General features: G+C 39.9%; 1 protein-coding gene across 1 annotated transcript in view; it reads left to right on the top strand.

Moving 5' to 3' along the window:
- The window catches only part of nfatc3a (nuclear factor of activated T cells 3a), a 67,762-nt gene that overhangs the window by 2,564 nt on the left and 43,423 nt on the right, over positions 1 to 21,775 (top strand). The gene's annotated exons all lie outside the window — the stretch shown is intronic.

The following is a 21,775-nucleotide window of genomic DNA, read 5'->3' as shown; positions in this document are numbered from 1 at the left end:
TTTGGATATTCCCCTTACTTTAAGTTTGTTCCCCACCAAAGCAGACTGATGCCAAAATTAGTGTGTGATAGTTTTTTTTGTTTGTTTTTGTTACAATATTACAATACTTGATTTATTTAGGTTTGTAACTTAGTTATTGTCTGAGACTAATGCTTATAGTTAACAAAGGAAAAAAATATGTTTGTATGTGCTTTGGACAAATACATGATAGGCCTTAACTGGTATCTTTCAAAATTAGCTAAAACGTGTGTTACACATGTCGATACTGAAATCAGAATTGTACTCAATATACTGATCATCAAGTAGCGTTGAATGATTTAGGGAAAAAAGGTCATTATGATTTTTCTGCCAGATATTGTGATTCCTAAAATAATGTTACAAATTCAAGCTTCAATGAAATATTCACTGTGTATAAAATACATTTGAAACATATGATGCAGTATTACTTTATGAGATGCCATCAAAAGTGTGTCCGTCACACAAGAAGGAGGCACAAACAGAACAGTTTGTATCAGACACGCTGCATCACGTATATCCTAAACTGCAACCTTTGCTGCTAGTTGCTTTGTTTCAAATTATGAATTGAACCCTATTAATTACCCAGCCTTAATATGACAATAATTAAATTGTTATTTGTTTTAGTGTATTTGCATTTTCATTGACTCAACAGGTTGTGTTTAAGCGCAATATCTAGCCAAAGTTATCAATTGATTTCAATTATGAAATTTCTCTTTTGATATTTACTTGTTGTCGCTTGGTGCAGCAGAATCATTCAACAGATTTCAAGGATGTGTCTGCTGTGGAAAAAAGGGAAGAAGAGAGAAGTGCATTCGTCAGTGTTGGACAGAAATAAGCGCTAATTTGCTGATTGAATTTAATGATTGCAGACACTTGAAAAGTGTGAAATAATAATAAATCAGAACAGACATTCATCTGCAGACAAACAGATTTCCCTGATGGATGCTAGACTCAGATGGTGATGAAATATAAATACTCAGTAGCTGAAGTGGCTGTGGAAAATTGGTTATCTAGTACTGCTAAATATTGCATTCTTACTTCTGTGACGACAGAAGCTGCTGCTTTTTGGAATTTGAGTGAGATTTTTTATGTAGTTTAAAATTAGGTGTGTATGTGTATAAGGGTCTTAAACACCTTACATTGTCAGAGCTGGATTGAAATCCACAAATTCATGATTTTGTGGTGTTTGCGTTGGTCTGTGGATCCATTGTAATTTCAGCCTCTTCGTTTGTTACGTCTTTGGGTCTACACCACAGGAACCAGTGGACTCTGTAGCTGTGTCATTTTTGTGAAACTTGGTTAAAGGAATGTCTCCTTGAAGGTTTGGCTTGTACAATCTTAAATCAGATTTTCCTTTGATTAAAAAATGAGTTTAATTTGGAGATGGGATGAGGGGAAAAACTGCATTTGGAATAAGCGTAGGAATAAAAGCACCACTGTGCAAGTGGTTTTAATCTGGCCTGGACCGTATGACTTGGCCCAAAAGGGGAAAGGAGGGGGGGGGGGGGGGGGGGGGGGGGGCGCTTGTCCAAGTTAATAACTGGACTGTAATATAGGAACACTCAGCCACAGTAACAGGGCGTTACATGCTCCTGAGTTGGTCTCCTCCTCTGAAGGTGAGGCTCAAGTCAGGGCTTGTTTTTGTAACAACCTGGGGATCCTATAGTGTGAATATCTGAGGTTTTTACTTCTCTGACTTTCTTATTGTTACACGTTGCTTGAACTGGGCTGTTCCCAGTTCAATGCATTTGCAGTCAATTCTTTAGACTTTTAATTAAAATGTTGTAAAAAGCAAAGGTAATGTCTTCAAACATAGAAAATAAACAGCAGTTTAGTAATTATCTATATCTCATTTTGCAGCTGCATAAAAACCTCTACACTAACGATAGTCACATTTATAACAAATCTTGTCTACATGTGCGTTTTAAATGTTTCCTCTTCATCTGATTCTTTATTGGAGATGACTAGTAAGTGCTGACTTCCTGTACACTTTGCTCTCCACTCAATTGCTGGTTAGCTTGCCGTCTTTGTACTTGTATATGTGAATGTGAAGAAAAATCTGTGTAATGGTGTGGTACAGTATACCACACCTCTCTGTCTGTCTTTTTGTTCTGCTGTTCTTTGTCTACTTGTATGAGTGTCTGTCTCCCGCTCTCTGTTTTCTTGTTGCTCAGGAAACACTTACCTCTTTGAGGTGAAATATTCCACTGTTCTATTCAGAGTCATTGGACACAGTTACTGTAAGGGTTTTCCCCTGATTAGTAGAGCTAAATAAGAGAACAAGTGACTCTGTGAAGTAGCTTAACTTGAAAGTGAGACAAAGTCATTCAGAATAAATTGGAAAAAAGTCCCCAAAATACACATAAAAAATCTGTTCTTAGTTCCTCTATGTTTTCTTTGTGAGGGAAAGTAACTAAAATGCATTCATTAAGGGTGTGTGTTTTGGCCAAAAGCTCATATGATGATGTTTTTGAGCTGATTCTCGATCCCCAGTCTGAATCAAAATTCTTCTCTCGGGTTCAGTTGTACTCATTTGATCACATGTGTGGGCGTGCCCAGGTACAAAGACTGCCACTTTTAACTCAAGGTTAATAGAAAAATTCATTAATTCTGCATCCTGTTTGCAAACTCTTTTTTTTTTTAAACTGAGTTTGTTTTCCCAGAAAGGTCTGAAGTGGTAATTCTTATCCCTGCCACTCTGACACTTTTTTCAATAGGGTAACTACCCGCTGGTACCTATTCTTTGTTCACCATGTGATCCTCTTTTACTAAACGTGCAGTGCTTCCCTTGAGCACATCTTTCAGCTGCTTCTCCAGCGAGTCTGTTCACCCACAGATGGATGCCAACTTAACCATCTTGGACTGCATCTGGTGACAGTAGTTGGTTGTCTCATCATGGGCAGACTTTAGAGCATCCAGTTCTCCACCTGCTGCAGGTTTTAGTCAGAGTGGTCTTCCAGTTATCTCCCAACGATCTGGATGATTCCTTTGGAAAGCAGACTGTGTGCCAAATTTAAGATAATATAGGATATTAAATTGTTAGATCACCCAAACACCCCAAAACACAAATCATTTGGTAAGCCAATATTGTTCACCACTTTTTGCCTTTAACATGTGCCAACATCTGCATATACTGAATATTTGCCATCGAGGGACACGAACATTCGGTACAGTACAGAAATAAATTAATGCAACTCTTCAAACACAATACTGACAATTTTTAGTTTATATTTTAACGTTCGGTACATATACATATTACATTTAACTGTATATATTATTCAGTTGCCAGATTTAGGGGTTCTTTGTTATACAGATGTGTCGACGATATATATTCTTTGGATTTTTTAACTTTTAAACATCAATATGGCCTCAAAAACTGTTAGCTTGTAGCTAGAGACATGTATTGGTTTATTAGGTGCATGGTACAGACAAAGGTAATTCAACTGTTCAGTTTTTGTTGTGTTTTTTGGACTGCATTAAGAATCCTAAGCTTTTCACCTAACAATTCACTGTTTGTTCATTCAGCCGTGGTTGAAATGGTTTGCCATATTTAGACCACTAAATATCCACTGTAACATATGCTAGACTCTAGCTAGTAACGATGACTAAACGCAGGAGAGATGGGGGATGTAACTGAATACTGCCTGAGTGACACAATATTTCGTGCTACAAAACAATCATGATATGCCGTTGAGAAATGGAAAATCAAGTGAAGTCAGCTGATTTTCAGCATTTGGCTATGTGACAGTGACATTCTTGTGGGAACATTGATGTTTTTCTCTCACTTGAGGATTATAAGCAGTCTGTATTTAAACACAAAGTGAGGGAAATTTTCCTGATCTTATCTTGTTTTGAGTGGTTTTTCAGCCGCTGTCTTTTGGAAACAAAAAACCAATGGATGACTTGTGAGACTTGGACAACAAGTCGTGACTCTGTGTGACAGCTTGCGCAAAGTGATTTTAAGACTTACCAGGAACTCCTAATCAAAGTGTGTATTAGCTATATTCCATTAGGTTTATCCCAGCTGACATGAAAACGAGGTCAGGTGACTGACAAGTCAGTTACAGAGCCAGCACATAGATACAGAAAACCATTCGCACTCTTTTTCGCACTAACTGCAGTTTGCGATTAGTGTGAATGTAGGCGGAAAAATCAAGAACTTGGAGAAAACCTTTGAATGAACAGGAAGAACATGTAAACTGTACGCTGAAAAGCCAAGAGCCCAGAACCATATTGTTGTGAGATGACAGTGCTAACCACAGTATTACCATGCAGCCCACCCAAACTGAAATTTGTCTCATATGTGCCCTTCCAAGCACTGAAAAACTTAACAGCAACATGTTTTTTCAAGAAAACGTTATTGTGTTCAGCATAGGCAGAAGAATTGACGCATCGATAAAAATACAGCAGAAATGGGCATAGTGAATACTTTGTGATGCACAAGAATCATGTGACTTAAGCTTTTGCTCCACCGAACAAACTAAAAATACCAGCCGCCAAAAACATGTGATCTGTGTGGAGCAATAGAGAAACTGAAACATCCCTTAAATTAATAAATGGAACAAACTAATATACCATGCTTCCTTACTACATTTTCCACCGTTTGAGGCTTGCCTTTCCCTCCTCTACTTCCGTCATGCCAGTGCATTCTTTTCTTCTGTTATGGTGTATTGGCACTGGAATGTTGTTTAGTTTTAAAAATCCAATACAACTAAATTTGATTAGATTCACTTATTTTCTTGCATATTTTTCTGGCAAGTTGGTGTAAATTCATGTTACTTTTGGAGGGGAAAAGAATAATCAATGTAGAAAATAATACATGAGAATAACTGCCAGTTGCAGTCCTGTGGTAGTGGAAAGATATCTCTAAACCTAAAAAACTAACACTAAGGTGACCTATTGTTGATTTCCACACGTGGGGAAACCCATGTATTAAGAAGTATATAAGCCATGTTTTCAGTAACTTTATGCATAAATCTGTCATTCAGTCAGTCATAGACCTTTTTTACTTTGTAACTTACAGCCAACTGTCATTGTGTAACAAATGGCAGTGAAAGTAACAGCGTTAAAGACTGGTGTGTAATGGTTTCAGATGCTACAGACTGCCGCCTTGAACTTGCTTTCATGTATAGTATCAAACGGGGGAAGCCTGGTTGTACATACTAATTATAGAAGATATTTCTCTGTCATTGGTTTTGAATCTTGTTTGATTTATAAATATAACCCAGTCCATCTTATAGTATGCTACAACATGTATTTGGACTTGAGATATCACTCTCTCTACTTGTGGGAAAGTGTTGTGAAGACGTTGTTTGAATGTTAGAAATAGGTACTGGTGAGTGTGAGTTCATGATTATGCAGTGGCCTCATTGGGTGTTAGAGGTGATATGAGGCACGGGGGAAGAAGTGCCCTTTATGGGTGGCAGACTAGTAGATCCAATGCGGAGGTGTCTGGCTGTCTGCCCGGACATGCCATGTGGGGTTCAGATGGCAGGGTGGAATGAAAGGAGAGAGGGGCACACCATTCTCTGACTGCTGGTGAGGGGAACGTGAACAGCAGTTTTGTTCACTCGCTCACCTTGGGTACACTTTTCTCTGTTTCTTTTTTCTTTAGATTCCACATTCGTTGACTTTTTTCTTGTGCATTTCTGTATCTGATATATCGAAATATTTTTTTTGTGGCCTGTCAGTTGCCGCCTTACCAGCACAGGGAATTGTAGACCCGCCACCAGGACGACTGAGGCTTCTTTCCTCTCACTGCTTTCTCAGGATATGAACGAGACCACCAGTGACATCAGAGAGACTGTTCTAGGCTAATGAAATCTCCAGATGCCAGCAGTCACCACAGCCACTTAGTGACTTGTCAGGTTGGATTTTTTTTCTGTCAATGAGCTGCGACATTTCTTCTACCTGTGGGATTTATCTTTGTCATGCTTAGAGATGGGGATCTGTCAAGGCACATTTTTATCATAATGAAGTGATCAACGGAGTGGAGAAAGCTTGTTTTCCCTCTTGCCTGTGTTGTTGTCATTGCTCTACTTCTGTGAACCAAGAGCACGATCCTCTGAGTCCTTGTCGTGGGAAAGACTGAAAGACTGAAATTACATCGCTCTCATGGTGGACTATTTTGAGCTCCCAAAGAGAGTGGCAGAGGGCAGGCGGCAGGTTCTAGTGACTTGTTCGTACTTAGAGCAGGAGAATCCCTTTCGTCCCAGCACGTCTGCAGCCTTCAACTTTTTACTGCTCGAGCACTTTGCGATCTTAACGAGGAGAGGAGTGGAAGAATGCTGTGTGCCACATCACCAGGTGAGTGTGTCAGCACTCCCAGACTCTAGCCAGGTGTGTTTGGTGTGCATTTGTGTTTTAGATGGAGGGGTGGGTGCCATCACTCAGACAGACAGCTGTTGTTACAATACAAGTTGTCATGAAGTCTGTCAAGGTGTTGTGAAGGATGTCAGTCATTAAACTTTAACTAAATATCAGCATTACATTTTTAACTAAATACACATATTTATGGCCAACTTAGAGACCTGTTTCCAGCCTAAGCTGAAAATATTCTCAGCATAAAATCTTGCTGATAGTATGGACTGCTATGCTCCCACTACTCTAATTATCAGTTAAAGTAGTATAGCATTTTTTAAAAATATATTTTCATTAGGGCTGCAACTTTTGATTATTTTCATTGCTGATTAATTTGTCAATTATTTCTTTGAAATTGATTAGTTATTTGGTCCATGAAATTTCAGAAAATGGTGAAGAATTTTGATCAGTTATTCCCAAAGTCCAAAGTAACACCCACAAATGACATGTTTTCTCCACAACCCAAATGTATTCAGTTTAATGTCATGAAGGAGTAAAGAAACTGGAAAATTAAGATTTAAGTTTAAGAAGGCTCATTTAGAGGAGGCTGACTTTTTAGTTTTTCTTTAAAAATATCACTCAGACTAATTATTTGACTAACAAAATAGCAGGCGGTTAATTTCATAGTTAACAACTAATTAATTGTTTCAGCTCTTGTTTTTTTTTAAGCTTTTATTCCTGGACACGTAGAGCATTTTGAAGAAAGCTAGATTGGCAAATTTCAGTAAATATTATACATCTTACTGTTTCAAATGAAAGGTCAGAGGTGTGAAACAAGGCGTTGTTGTGAGTCTAGCGGTATAGATCTTTTAACAAAAAAACTAAAAGGTAGAGAGGTCAAAAGTCAGACAGTCATGCATGAGGTCTCCATGTGGAGTTAGATCACCATGTGGATGCCCCCTAACCCTGCTGAATTGAGGGGGTCCCAGCACCCAGTGTGATGAATGAGACGTTTGTTTCCCTGGGGCGAGGCATGAGTAACTATGTGTGGCATCTGTCTAGTTTAAATTTAGTGTAACTGAAGCTACCGCTGGCTGCGCTGTATCAACATGTCAGAGGCAGCATTACACCAGAGAGAAAGCTGTTGAACTCTTGCATCTAGTTTCATTTTTTTTTCTTTCTTTCTCTGGTTCCCCTTTTACTATGAGGTGCGGCATGCCACAGGAGGATTAGGGTGGTTTGAATCCCACTTTATTTTAGGCCGTCCCTCAAAGCCATGTTTAAGTCAGGCTAATGCTTGGTATTGCCACTTCTGCTTTATGCAATTTTTTATGTTATGTGTCTAATCGTCAGGTGTGACCTACTTTAAAATTTTCAACAGAGTGTGATCATTACATTGAACTTTACTGAAAATGAAAAAATGGTCAAAGGTTTTAGATGCAGTGAATAAGAAGATAATTTCAATGTTAACAAAAAGGTGAAGATTTCAAGAGTCACTTTAAAACTTGTGATGCACCACTTGCTTTTCGGAGAGTGTGCTGGTACAGATTCCATTGAACCCCATGCCACCAAGTAGATCCTACTACATTGGTCAAAACTGGAATGTGGACCATGTGTACTTTGACAGCTGGACTAAAAGGGCATTACACACCAATTGTGGATAGATGTTTTTGTCATGTCATTATGCAAAATTTGGACGTTTTTATTCATGCTCAGAAGAATAAAGCATGGATTGAGTCTCTGTGGTGTAGATATTCTCAACATATAAAAGTTGTAGAGGTGTAAAAAAAAAACATGAAGGAAAGGTTTCTGTCTGGATATGTATATACTACTTCCATTTGCGTTTTTGGTGGGCAAATTGCTGTCATCCTGTTTGCTCCTTGATTATTTCCTGGTAGTTCCTCTGTTTGTTTTTGTTATTTTTGGCCTGATTGCAAATATGATAAAGAGTAGCATGGCTGTTACAAGGGTCCTCTCAAAGCAGAGCCGATGAACCCTTTTTGGAGGACACAGAATTTCCTAATACCATGTCATCATACACTCACTATATATTCTACTCCTGTGCAAACAACCCAGAGAATGGGAAGTGGTTTTGTTGCTGCAGTTGTCTAATTAACCTATGTGAATGTGGGTCAAGGCCACCAGGGTCGGTTGGATATCATTGACATTAGGAAAGTGTTTCGATAATCCAGGGACACAGCATATACAGTAAAATCATCTGTAGGATTTGTTATAAACCTGGTTGGAGAAAATTAGTGGACATGCATGGTGTGTATACCGTGTTCCCTTATATAGTAAGCAGGGCCTTTGTTTATTTCAACAAGCCTTTATTTTGAGCGAGTTTGCATCAGAGACAGCATTTTATTTCCTGTTCCTCTATTTTATAAATATACACTGCTCAAAAAAATTAAGGGAACACTTTTTAATCTAAGTATTGCATCAAATCAGTGAAACATGTGGGATACTGATCTGGTCAAGTAAGTAACTGAGGGGCTTTTTAGTCAGTTTCAGCTGCTTTGGTGTTCATAAAATTAACAACAGGTGCACTAGAGGGGTAACAATGAGACAACCCCCAAAACAGGAATGAGTTTACAGGTGAAGGCCACTGACATTTTTTTTCCTTCCTAATGTTTTCTGACTGTTTTTCACTAGTTTTGCATTTGGTAGGGTCAGAGTCACTTCTGGTAGCATGAGATGATACCTGGACCCTACAGAGGTTCCACAGACAGTCCAACTCCTCCAGGATGGCACATCAGTGCGTGCCATTGCCAGAAGGTTTGCTGTGTCTCCCAGCACAGTCTCAAGTGCATGGAGGAGATTCCAGGAGACAGGCAGTTAGTCTGGGAGAGCTTGACAGGGCTGTCAAAGGTCCTCAACCGATCAGCAGGACGGATATCTGCTCCTTGGTGCAAGGAGGAACAGGATGAGCACTGCAAAAGCTCTACAAAATGACCTCCAGCAAACCACTGGTGTGAATGTCTCTGACTGACCAAACAATCAGAAAGAGATGTAATGAGAGTGGTCGGAGGGCCCACCGTCCTCTAGTGGGCTCTGTGCTCGCTGATCGGCACCGTGGAGCTCGGTTGACATTTGCCATAGAACACAGGAATTGGGAGGTCCACCACTGGCGCCCTGTGCTTCTCACGGATGAGAGCAGGTTCACCCTGAGCACATGTGACAGACATGGAAAGGGCCTGGAGAAGCTGTGGAGAACGTTATGCTGCCTGTAACATTGTTCAGCATGACCGGTTTGGTGGTGGGTCAGTGATGGTGTGGGGAGGCATCTCCATGGAGGGATGCACAGACCTCTACAGGCTGGACAATGGCATTCTGACTGCCATTAGGTAACAGGATGAAATCCTTTGACCCATTTTTAGACCCTACATTGGTGCTATGGTCCTGGATTCCTTCTGGTGCACGACAATGCCCGGTCTGATGTGGTAAGAGAACTCATGAAGTTTCTGGAGGATGAAGGAACTGATACCATTAGCTGGCCCCCTAAACTCGCCTGACCTGAATCCAATAGAACACCTTTGGAACATTATGTTTAGTTCCATCCGACACCATCAGGTTGCTCCTCAGACTGTCCAGGAGCTCAGTGATGCCCTGGTCCAGTTCTAGGAGGAGATACCCCAGGACACCATCCGTCGTCTCATTCAGAGCTTGTTCCGACATCGTCAGTCATGCATACAAGCACATGGAGGCCATACAAACTACTGAATACCATTTTGAGTTGCTGCCAAGGAATTTCAGCAAGATGGACTAGCCTGCCACATCAGTTTTTCACTTTGATTTTGGGGTGTCTTGAATTTAGCCCTCTTGGGGGGGTTGATAATTTTCATTTCCATCAAACAATGTGGCACTTTTCATTCCTAATACATTAACCAGTCCATATCAATGTAAATATCCAGTTTGTTTTTCCCCACATTGAAATAATGATGTGTTTTCAAAGTGTTCCTTTAATTTTTTTGAGCAGTGTAATTGGTCTTACTTTAGTGCAAAGCCTCATTTTGATCCACTTCCATTTTGGTAAAGTTATTGTATTTAGCTGTTGACACATACTCAACAATACATAACTGACAAGTGCAATATATGACAGACACAACAAGTTTATCCACCCTTCTTTTTTCTAGAGTTTTAATTGACTCCTGGTATTTTATTTGAGAAAATACGATACATTATAGACTTACGCTCCCAGTCTCAAAGTGTGCAAATGTCAACTCTTGTGTCTCTCCACATCTCTCTGCTCTGTATTTCTCCTCACACAATATGCTTCTCTCACTTTCTCTTTTTCTCTGTCACACAAAGGCAGACAAAAGCTCTGTTTCTCTTTGTGTCCCTCTCCCTTGGTCTTTCCTTCTTTCTCTCTTTCTTTCTCTCTATCGCTCTTATTCTCCCTCTCCTTGGTTGACTTTTTCAGGCACATGCACTGTCAGCTCTGACAGATTGTTTAAATGTCACCCCTGCTTGCCGTAGCCTCTGATGTTATCTGCTCTTGTTTATTACAGGCCACCAGGTCGCTTGTGTTCGCCTTGGAGGCCTATATTTAATGCAATTTAATGCACAATAGCTTTCCTGCTTCACTGTGTGTATGTATGTAAATATATATATATATATATATATATATATATATATATATATATATACACATACATACATGCATACATACCATCAAGACAAGTTTTCTTTTTCCGTGCACATGAAAGTTAAGGAGAGAGTTTGAACATCTATTTTAATGCAATGGAATAAGTTTGATTACTCAAAAACCTGTGTTTTCATGCAACAAGTCAATAACCAAATCTCTTCCTACCCGTTCCATTCCATATTTTTAAACTACAGCTGGCATTTCTCAGATGTATTTGGGTATATGATGCTGCAGCTGAGAGGAATAGCTCTTCAGTTTTGCATGGTAGAGTTAAGACCCTGTTATGTTATAGTGAGAAACCCAACATTTCCCCCTTGAGCAAGCATTTGGCAACAGTGGGGAGGAAACACTCCCATTTAACAGGAAGAAACCTCTGACAGAACTAGACTCAGGGTGGGCGGCTGTCTGCCTCGACCGGTTGGGGTTAGAGGAGAATGATGGGAGAAAAAAAGTGAGCACTGAGAAACAATAGACAAAAAACAATTAAAGGAAGTGCTTTTCAGTATTTTTTTCCATTTCGATGTATCTATCTATTACACTTAATGCTTCTTTTGTTGCCACTGACAGAGGTTGCTGCTTTGTTATTATTATATTGCTGTTTACCTTCAGCCTGTTTAGACAAAGTATTAGAGTGGTTGTGGTTTTGAGTTGTAGGTGCTTTCCTTTACCTTATTTTGGTTTTCATTGTATCTTGTTGAGTTTCATTAATACATGTTGTTTTTACCCTCTCATGTTGATGCTTCTTTTGCAGTTTGTAAAACACCTTCATACATTTATTTCGAATAAAGGTTGTTTATATTAAAATAGTGTAATAGGTAATAACCTTTACTGAGAGCTTTTCAGAGTACCAAATTAATGTACTCTAAACACAGTTAGGGATGTATTTGAGAGTGCGTTGGTGGGTATTTAGTTCAGGTGGTTACTTGGCACTCTGTGTTTATCCCATAATGTTATCTCGGCATGAGATTGTTAATTAGGAGCTTAATTTAGCTGCCGGCATATGTTAACATTGGCTTAGGCTGCCATTGTTAAGCCTCTGCTGGCTGTCTAGTCTTCTGTGACAGCACAGGAAGGCTTTTGATGTAACCTTAACATAACATTACTGGATAAAACAATAATAAGGTTCTGCTGATTCTCAAATAAAATGGGACCTGTATCTCAGGATTCTGTTGTAAAAGAGTTTTGTATCTAATCACTCTAGATAGATCTGGGTTGTTCTATTGTGGTTCTCTTTTCTGCTCACTCTCACTGAATTTTACATGTACACAGATCCAGCCACCTACACTAAAAGGGATCACCAGTAGGTTTGGCACAAACCCAGTCAGCAAGTTTAGAGCCACAGGTGTAGGCCAACCCTTACAATACGCGTGTGCAAGTGCGTCACAGGCTCTGTGTTTAGAAATGCAGGCAACCAGCCAGCTGCAGAGTTCTTGGAAAACCCAGGGGGGAAGGAATTAAATTTGCTTTTGTGAGCTCTGCTGGTAATCACTGTTAATATCTGTATGAACCCAGATTTTAAATGTAGAATGTTTTTTTTGTTGTTGTACAAATTGAGAGGGGTTGTCAAAATCTTTATGAACGATTTATTTATTTAATCAAAGTGTATATTTTTTTGAGTGTCATGTGTTTTGTTTTTTTTCCATCAGTTACATTCAAGCCACAGTGGGTCACTGCATAAACATGATCCCTAATAAACTCCATACAATGGTGTATACAGACTTTAAATTTGAGAGCTACTATCTGATTTGTACTATTGTACGGTCAGACATCCTGAATTGAGGTATTGGTGTTGGACTTAGCTTTTGTAAGAAAGACAACTGCCAAATGTCTAAAATAAAAACATTGAAATAATGTTCATCAACATTATGCGTTTTAATTTTATTCTTGATTACTGTAAACATTATTAAAAAAACATCAAATAAGTAGTTTTAAAATGTGTCAGTTGAGTATTTATTGAAAGTACATGGAGTTTATCTCATGATGCTTACAGTAGATTGTGTGTTGGCACACGTTTTCTCCAGTCTGTTGATCAGCAGCTCTTGAAGAGGGCTGAAAGAAGAGACGGAGCTAAACACAAAGCCTTCTGTACAGGGGATGTAAGCGGAGCCTGTTCTAATCAACCTGCTTGCCCACCACAAAGGGAACCCTGGCTTAGGTTACCCTCCTGCATCAGCAGCACATGGTGTTTGGGCTAGTTGGTAACCTAAGACAGTAACATTTGTCGGGGCATGTGCAAACTCGCATACATACTCACATGCAAAGGCACACTCATATACCCATACAGTACGTGCACAAAACACAGGAAGGCACAGAGGCACAACCACAGGCATGCAGGAACATACAAACTTACACCATGCACCACCTACACGAGACATGTACACACAAAGAGTGGGAGCCAGAGAGCTCTTGGGCACAACGACAGGAACCTGCAGCAGCAATGAGCTTGTCATTCTCTCTGGGAGAGACAAATCCTTCCCTCGCTCCATAGTAAACTGGTCTTTCTCAGAATGTGGGCCTGTGTGTCACTGCCGGTCACAGGACCCTGACACACTTAGTGTGCAGTGAGAGTGAGAGGAGGGAGGGGAATAAAGTCTGTACGGATTATCCCCCAAGTGAGAATCCCCGGGCAGTGTGACGGTCAGCAAGAGGCCTCCCGAGCTTTGTGCCAAGAAGCCAAAGTGAATGCTACCATCACCGGTGGATTAAGCTGTTCCCTGTGGTTACCGTGAGAACACAATGGTCTTGGTGGTGTGTCACAAACATCCACCAATCCATGCTTCACTGAAACGTGTCCCAGTGAGGCGGAGCTATTATTAGCTTAGGTACAGCAAAGCCTCTTAGATATCTTTATTTAACCAGATTGGCTGTCTGATGTATGGACACTTGAAGAGTGTGTGACGCACAACCCTTTCAGGAACAGTGCAGGGGCTTTGCAACCAAGGCCATTGATAAAACAACCGCTCTACTACATTCTCCTCTCCTCTCCTCTCCTCTCCTCTCCTCTCCTCTCCTCTCCTCTCCTCTCCTCTCCTCTCCTCTCCTCTCCTCTCCTCTCCTCTCCTCTCCTCTCCTCTCCTCTCCTCTCCTCTCCTCTCCTCTCTGATTCGATCCAATCCAACCTCCTCTCCTAAGGTGACAGGAGTTTGGCTCTGACAACGGGGTTTCCCACCACCCACCCCTTTTCTTACACTGGGGGGTTTTAGGTAGCAGGCTAATCTTATCTCAGAGTCAGGACAGGGATGTGGGCCAGGTAATATGGCCACCCCCTATCTGACCCCCATCCGTGCCCTACCATTTACTTCCTTTCCTCACTGTGTATCATGGTGGGTAAAAAATATGCCACTGTAGAAAAGTAAATGAACTGTCTTTGGTATCTCACCTTTGTCTGTAATACCTACTGACCAAATACGTGTCTATCGTATACCAAGAGGAACAGAAAATGGTAAATAGCATGGCAAATAAAAACATATTTATCTGAGCTTAGATCACTGACACTGTAGCACAAACCAACAGAGAGATTTTTTATCTGTTTTGTGACAAGACTGAGAAACCGATGGTCCAGACAAGGTGTGGCTCTTATTTCTATCACAAGACAGGGCTCCAGACTAACTTTTCACTTTTGGTTCCGTATGTTTTTCACTGCCTTTTCACGCTAGTACATTTTAAGTTCCTATACACATTGGTAATTACTTAATGCATTACATAAATGATTGTAAACAGAAATAAAGATACAAATATGTATTTTGTACTTTTAAAACGTTCTTTTTCTACTGTGCCTGTCATGCACCTATCATGGTAAAAGGCAAAGTGGCCAATGTGGATGCAGACACTCGTGCAGTTTGGAGGGGGAGAGTGTAGACTAAGTTGTTTTTTTTTCATTACCTGCAGTTCACAGATGCCCCCCTACATGGTTCATGCATTGGCCAATTCAGCAATTTAATGATGTTCTGTACAGTGGGTACGGAAAGTATTCAGACCCCTTGAAATTTTTCACTCTCTGTGTCATTGCAGCCATTTGCCAAAATCAAAAAAGTTCATTTATTTCTCATTAATGTACACTCAGCACCCCATCTTGACAGAAAAAAACAGAAATGTAGAAATTTTTGCAAATTTATTAAAAAAGAAAAACTGAAATATCACATGGTCGTAAGTATTCAGACCCTGTGCTCAGTATTGAGTAGAAGCACCCTTTTCAGCTAGTACAGCCATGAGTCTTTTTGGGAATGATGCAATAAGTTTTTCACACCTGGATTTGGGGATCCTCTGCCATTCTTCCTTGCAGATCCTCTCCAGTTCTGTCAGGTTGGATGGTGAACGTTGGTGGACAGACATTTTGAGGGCTCTCCAGAGATGCTCAATTGGGTTTAGGTCAGGGCTCTGGCTGGGCCAGTCCAGAACGGTCACAGAGTTGTTGTGAAGCCACTCCTTTGTTATTTTAGCTGTGTGCTTAGGGTCATTGTTCTGTTGAAAGGTGAACCTTCGGCCCAGTCTGAGGTCCTGAGCACTCTGGAAGAGGTTTTCCTCCAGGATATCTCTGTACTTGGCCGCATTCATCCTTCCTTCAATTGCAACCAGTCGTCCTGTCCCTGCAGCTGAAAAACACCCCCACAACATGATGCTCCCACCACCATGTTTCACTGTAGGGATTGTACTGGGCAGGTGATGAGCAGTGCCTGGTTTTCTCCACACATACCACTTAGAATTAACACCAAAAAGTTCAATCTTGGTCTCATCAGACCAGAGAATCTTATTTCTTATAGTCTGGGAGTCCTTCATGTGTTTTTTGGTAAACTCTATGCGGGCTTCCATGTGTCTTGCACTGAGGAGAGGCTTCCGTCGGGCCACTCTGCCATAAAGCCCCAACTGGTGGAGGGCTGCAGTGATAGTTGACTTTGTGGAACTTTCTCCTATCTCCCGACTGCATCTCTGGAGCTCAGCCACAATGATCTTTGGGTTCTTCTTTACCTCTCTCACCAAGGCTCTTCTCTCACGATTGCTCAGTTTGGCTGGACGGCCAGGTCTAGGAAGAGTTGTGGTCGTCCCAAACTTCTTCCATTTGAGGATTATGGAGGCCACTGTGCTCTTAGGAACCTTGAATGCTGCAGGAATTCTTTTGTAACCTTGGCCAGATCTGTGCTTTGCCACAATTCTGTCTCTGAGCTCCTTGGGCAGTTCCTTCGACCTCATGATTCTCATTTGCTCTGACATGCACTGTGAACTGTAAGGTCTTATATAGACAGGTGTGTGCCTTTCCTAATCAAGTCCAATCAGTTTAATTAAACACAGCTGAACTCCAATAAAGAAGCAGAACCATCTCGAGAAGGATCAGAAGAAATGGACAGCATGTGAGTTAAATATGAATGTCTCTGCAAAGGGTCTGAATACTTATGACCATGTGATATTTCAGTTTTTCTTTTTTAATAAATTTGCAAAAAATTTCTACATTTCTGGGTTTTTTTGTCAAGATGGGGTGCTGAGTGTACATTAATGAGAAATAAAATGAACTTTTTTGATTTTGGCAAACAGCTGCAATGACACAGAGTGAAAAATTTCAAGGCGTCTGAGTACTTTCCATACCCACTGTAAATACCAGAGATGCATCTGTTGATGCTACTAGGCAGCTTGTGCACAGAGAAGCCTCTAGTCCATACTCAGTTATTACAATGCTGCAACTCAGACAGCTGTGTAGCTGAAAATTAGCTGGTTCTGTCGCCTTTGTCACATGCTGATGCTGGCCTATTGTGCTGTTGTGGGCTTTTTCAACCACCCAAGTCTTTCTATGTCTGATTTAATGTTTATTCAGTATACTGTTTGTGTAAACTTTCTGCTTTTTTCTTCATGTTATGTAGCAGCATTGTTCTATATTTCGTAAGGGTCCTGTTACCCCTGGTAGATTTGATTGCTTGTTTTTAGATTATTTGCTTACTTTGCGCATTTGACACCAGCTGAATCCAGTCGACTTAATTTTTTTTATATATTCTGGCTACTTACAGATCTATGAGAAAAGTTCTGTGCGTTCTACAAAATGTGTTTACGATACCGCTAAAATGTTAATTTTACTTTAGAATAAAACTGATATCTCTGCTAAATATGTGACAAGTTTGTTGCTGTTGACCTACTGTATAGTTTAAAGAAAGTATATTTGAATATTATCATTTTAGACCCTAACCTGTGTATTGTCGTAACCTCCCTGTGCCTTTTTCTGAATATTGCGTCTTAGTATCTGTCCTCCTCTGTGCTGTAAGGTGTTAAGCAATAACTTCTCATCTGAGAAGGGGACAGGAAGGCACACTGTCTCAACTGTTCTCCTCTTTTGGTCTGTATCTTTCTTCAAGAAAATTAAATCTGTGAATCATGTTAATTCAAATCCTTTGACAGATTGAAATTTAGCCCATCTCATATATTTCGAAAAGCATGTCAGTGAGGGGAAGAAGGATGGAATGGAACACCTAATGACAGGGGATGTGTTTTCAACCAAATATAGACTCTAAAGCAGATATTCTCTGTTACCATGCATTGCTATTAATATCTCTCTGCCGCCACTGCACTATTTTCTGCAATTTAAATGTTTTCTCATAACTGCACTTTGAATTAAAGGATTTGTAAAAGATAACCTAATGCTGAATATAATTTGTTGTCCTTTTTTCACATTTTTTGTCAGAAAAAAAGAAAGACTATATTACTATTATTATTACTACTAAAAACTAGATTATTAATGTGTATAGGGAACACATTGCAGCCCAGCAGAAACAACATAAACTGTATTGTAAGAAGCATGTGTCCCTATACAGTTATGTATGAAGTTTCTGTTTTGTTGTGAGCTTGATAGAGTATATATCACTGGGAAAAGGATAGTGTTTTGGCAATACTTTGGTAGTCCTCCCTCACTTACCTCACACACATGTATCTGTCTTTGCAACTGCTCTGTTTTGTTCTCACTTTTTCTTTCCTACTGTCTTTTATATTCTTGTCATGCTGTTTCCCAATTCAGGCTATCATTAAATCAGAGGATACACTTGAAAAAAAAAATGGTTTCAGCTTCCTTCTCTGCCTCTCTCTGTGTTCCTTCTCTTACTCCCTGTCAGTCAGTCAGATGCTGTTGTCAGAGGATCCACTGCTGGGTCTTGTGACAGGCAGGCAGGGCCAGCGAGAAGCCAGCAGCTATAAATAAAAAGCTGGCTGCTGCTGCTGTTGTTGCTGTTGGATAGAGATGGCAGACTGAATTGTAGATACATGTTTCTGTCCCAAAATCATTTAAGTTTTTACAAACTTATTTATGACTAGCTTAATGTCTAGTTTGACATAGCTTTAATGTTACTAGTATGAGTTTACCACTTAGGAAGGCAACAACAAATATGTTATGGAACTACCAGTTTTTCTCTTTATCTGGGTTTAATGTTTCAGGATTTGTTTTTTGATTGTATTTTTTCAATTTTAAATCTAGCAAAATTGTACTATTAGGTAGGGAGGTAGGTACATTTGAGGAATAAAGGGAAGTGTTTTGTAACAATTTCTCAACCTTATCCTGTGTTGGCTACACTGTGGTTTTAGCTAAGCTGAATGTTTGGTTTTTTTTGGCCATCTTTATTGACTTCAATTTTTACCCTGGTCATTTTGCTGTTTACTGAAGGAGGTTAATCTTTGCATTTTTTTGTACTTTGCCATCACAGTAAAGCAGAAGTTTTAATCATTATTGCCTACTGTAAAAGCTGACAGTAAAGTTGAAATTACGAGATGCTTGCATTGTTTTACTTGTTCTACCTACTTTTTCTATTTACAGTGGGTGATGCAGTATGTGTTTTATTGTAGCACATGTGGTGTCTTTAGTATTTGGTGCTGTGCAAAAGTTGTCTCCTCTATGCAGAGTACACATACAATACATACATCTTGTAGCAAGTAAAATACACACGTGAAGGCAACTCGTATATTTTTGGTCATGTTAATTTTAATATGAAAATCTGGAAATTATTTCCTACGCTTCTAATGTGGCAGTATTAATGTGTCACATGTGAAACACTGACAGGAGTTTGAGGGGAGGGAGTATTCCCAATGGGAGCAGCAGAGCATATCCAGTGTAAGTTTATCAATAAACTCTAACCGAATAGTGCCAATGGACACAATGGACTCTTGTCAATTTGTTTGTGGGTGGGTGTGTTTGTGTGTGTACATGCTGCCTGTGCCGGATGACCTTTGGTATAAATAGCCTGCCGGCGCTAGCTGTGATGACAGCCGACAGCACGCATCGTTGTGTGAATTTGTTTCCTGAGTAGTGCTGTTCATCGGTTATCCCTCTTGGAACAATGCCTGTATGACTCCCTGCTACCCAGCAACACTCTGGCCTCTAATTTCCTGAAACTGGGTTGAAGCGCAAACTCACAGAATAACCGCACAAATAATTTTATGTAATTTTGGAAACCAGTGACTCAAGTGCAGCCCTGATGTTGTGTGAAAACATGACTGGAGGAAGATGGATGCACTATTAGTAGGAGGAATGTATTATGAGCAGGTGGACCTCTTGCATATTTTCTTATTACATGTAAATGTGGCAGACAGTTTAATCTGTGTGTGTGTGTGTGTGTGGGGGGGGGGGGGTGCAACATGCCTAGGCACCAGTTGTTAACTGTAACTAAGTACAGGGTGACACAAAAAATGGGAACTTTTTAATAATCCAATAAAACCAAGAGTGATGGAAGAAAAATATTTTATTCATAGTAATTGAAACCTTTAAACATGCCATTTTTAAAAAAAAATTACTTCCTGTAGATGGCGTCCTCCTGTACGAATGCATTCTTGAAATCTGCTGTTGATATTCCTCACTGGCCGCTGCAACATCTCAGCTGGGATACTGTGAATTTCATCCTGAATTCTCTGTTTTAACTCATCCAGAGTGCTTGGTCGAGTCGTGTACACTTTACTCTTGAGATAGCCCCAGGTAGATTTCAAGAATGCATTCGTACAGGAGGACGCCATCTACAGGAAGTAATTTTTTAAAAATGAAAATTCCATCACTGTTTCTTAAATGGCATGTTTTAAGGTTTCAATTACTATGAATAAAATATTTTTCTTCCATCACTCTTGGTTTTATTGGATTGTTAAGAAGTTCCAGTTTTTTGTGTCACCCTGTACATTTACTCAAGCAATGTACTTAAAGAAAATTCAATGTACTTAACCTGAGTATTTCTATTTTATGCAACTTCTTGCTGCTACTACACTATATTACAGGCATATATTGTATTTTTTCCTCCAATACATTTGTCACTACATCTCCAAATTTAGTAATTTTGAATGTCTGTGAAGAACTGAAGGATTGAATTTGCCTTTTTGTGTTGAGAAACCAGCCTACTTTTTGAGCCAAAGGAAATATTTAATTACCCTCTTAAATTATCTGGAAAATACATTGTCACCAATATGAAAACGGGGCTGATTTTCTCAACACACAAAAAATGGCTTTTTAGATATATGTGGTTCTAACAGAACAGCAGTGTCACAAACATATATTGTACATACCCCAAACTACCCAACAATGTATAAAGTTGTTAAATTCTTTAAAACTTTAACATCTAGAGCAGTTGAATAGAACATACACGTTAATGTGGCAGTATTCAAAATCATCATATATAATAGTAAAATGATGACAGGTAGCATTTACACACGTGGACAAAATTGTTGGTACCCCTCAGTTAAAGAAGGAAAAACCCACAATTCTCACTGAAATCACTTGAAACTCACAAAAGTAACAATAAATAAAAATTTATTGAAAATTAAATAATCAAAAACAGCCATTACTTTTGAATTGTTGATTAACATAATTATTTAAAAAAACAAACTAATGAAACAGGCCTGGACAAAAATGATGGTACCTCTATAAAAGATTGAAAACTATTTGACCAGAGTGACATGATTAACTCAGGTGTGTCATTTAATTGACATCACAGGTGTTTCCAAACTCATAATCAGTCAGTCTGCCTATTTAAAGGGAGACAAGTAGTCACCCTGCTGTTTGGTGAAAAGGTGTGTACCACACTGAACATGGACAACAGAAAGCCAAGGAGAGAATTGTCCCAGGACATCCGAAAAAAAATTATAGACAAACATCTTAAAGGTAAAGGCTATAAGACCATCTCTAAACAGCTTGAAGTTCCTGTGACAACAGTGGCTCATATTATTCAGAAGTTCAAGACCCACGGGACAGTAGCCAACCTCCCTGGACGTGGCCGCAAGAGGAAAATTGATGACAAATTGAAGAGACGAATCGTTCGAATTGTATCCAAAGAGCCCAGAGCAACCTCCAAAGAAATTAAAGGTGAACTCCAAGGCCAAGGTACATCAGCGTCAGATCACACCATTCGTCGTTGTTTGAGCCAAAGTGGACTTCATGGGAGACGACCAAGGAGGACACCACTGCTGAAAAAAACTCATAAAAAAGCCAGACTGGAATTTGCAAAAATGCATGTTGACAAGCCACAAAGCTTCTGGGAGAATGTCCTTTGGACAGATGAGACCAAACTGGAGCTTTTTGGTAAGGCACATCAACTCTATGTTCATAGACTCAAAAACCAAGCATACGAAGAAAAGAACACTGTCCCTACGGTGAAACATGGAGGAGGCTCAGTAATGTTTTGGGGCTGCTTTGCTGCATCTGGCACAGGGTGTCTTGAAAGTGTGCAAGGTACGATGAAATCTGAAGACTATCAAGACATTCTGGAGAGAAATGTGCTGCCTGGTGTCAGAAAGCTTGGTCTCAGTCGCAGGTCATGGGTCTTCCAACAGGACAACGATCCAAAACACACAGCCAAAAACACCCAAGAATGG

The sequence above is a fragment of the Acanthochromis polyacanthus genome, chromosome 2, assembly GCF_021347895.1.
Source record: "Acanthochromis polyacanthus isolate Apoly-LR-REF ecotype Palm Island chromosome 2, KAUST_Apoly_ChrSc, whole genome shotgun sequence".
NCBI lineage: Eukaryota > Metazoa > Chordata > Actinopteri > Pomacentridae > Acanthochromis > Acanthochromis polyacanthus.
Note: the sequence above shows the minus strand (reverse complement) of the source record. Positions and strands in the feature narration are given on the sequence as shown.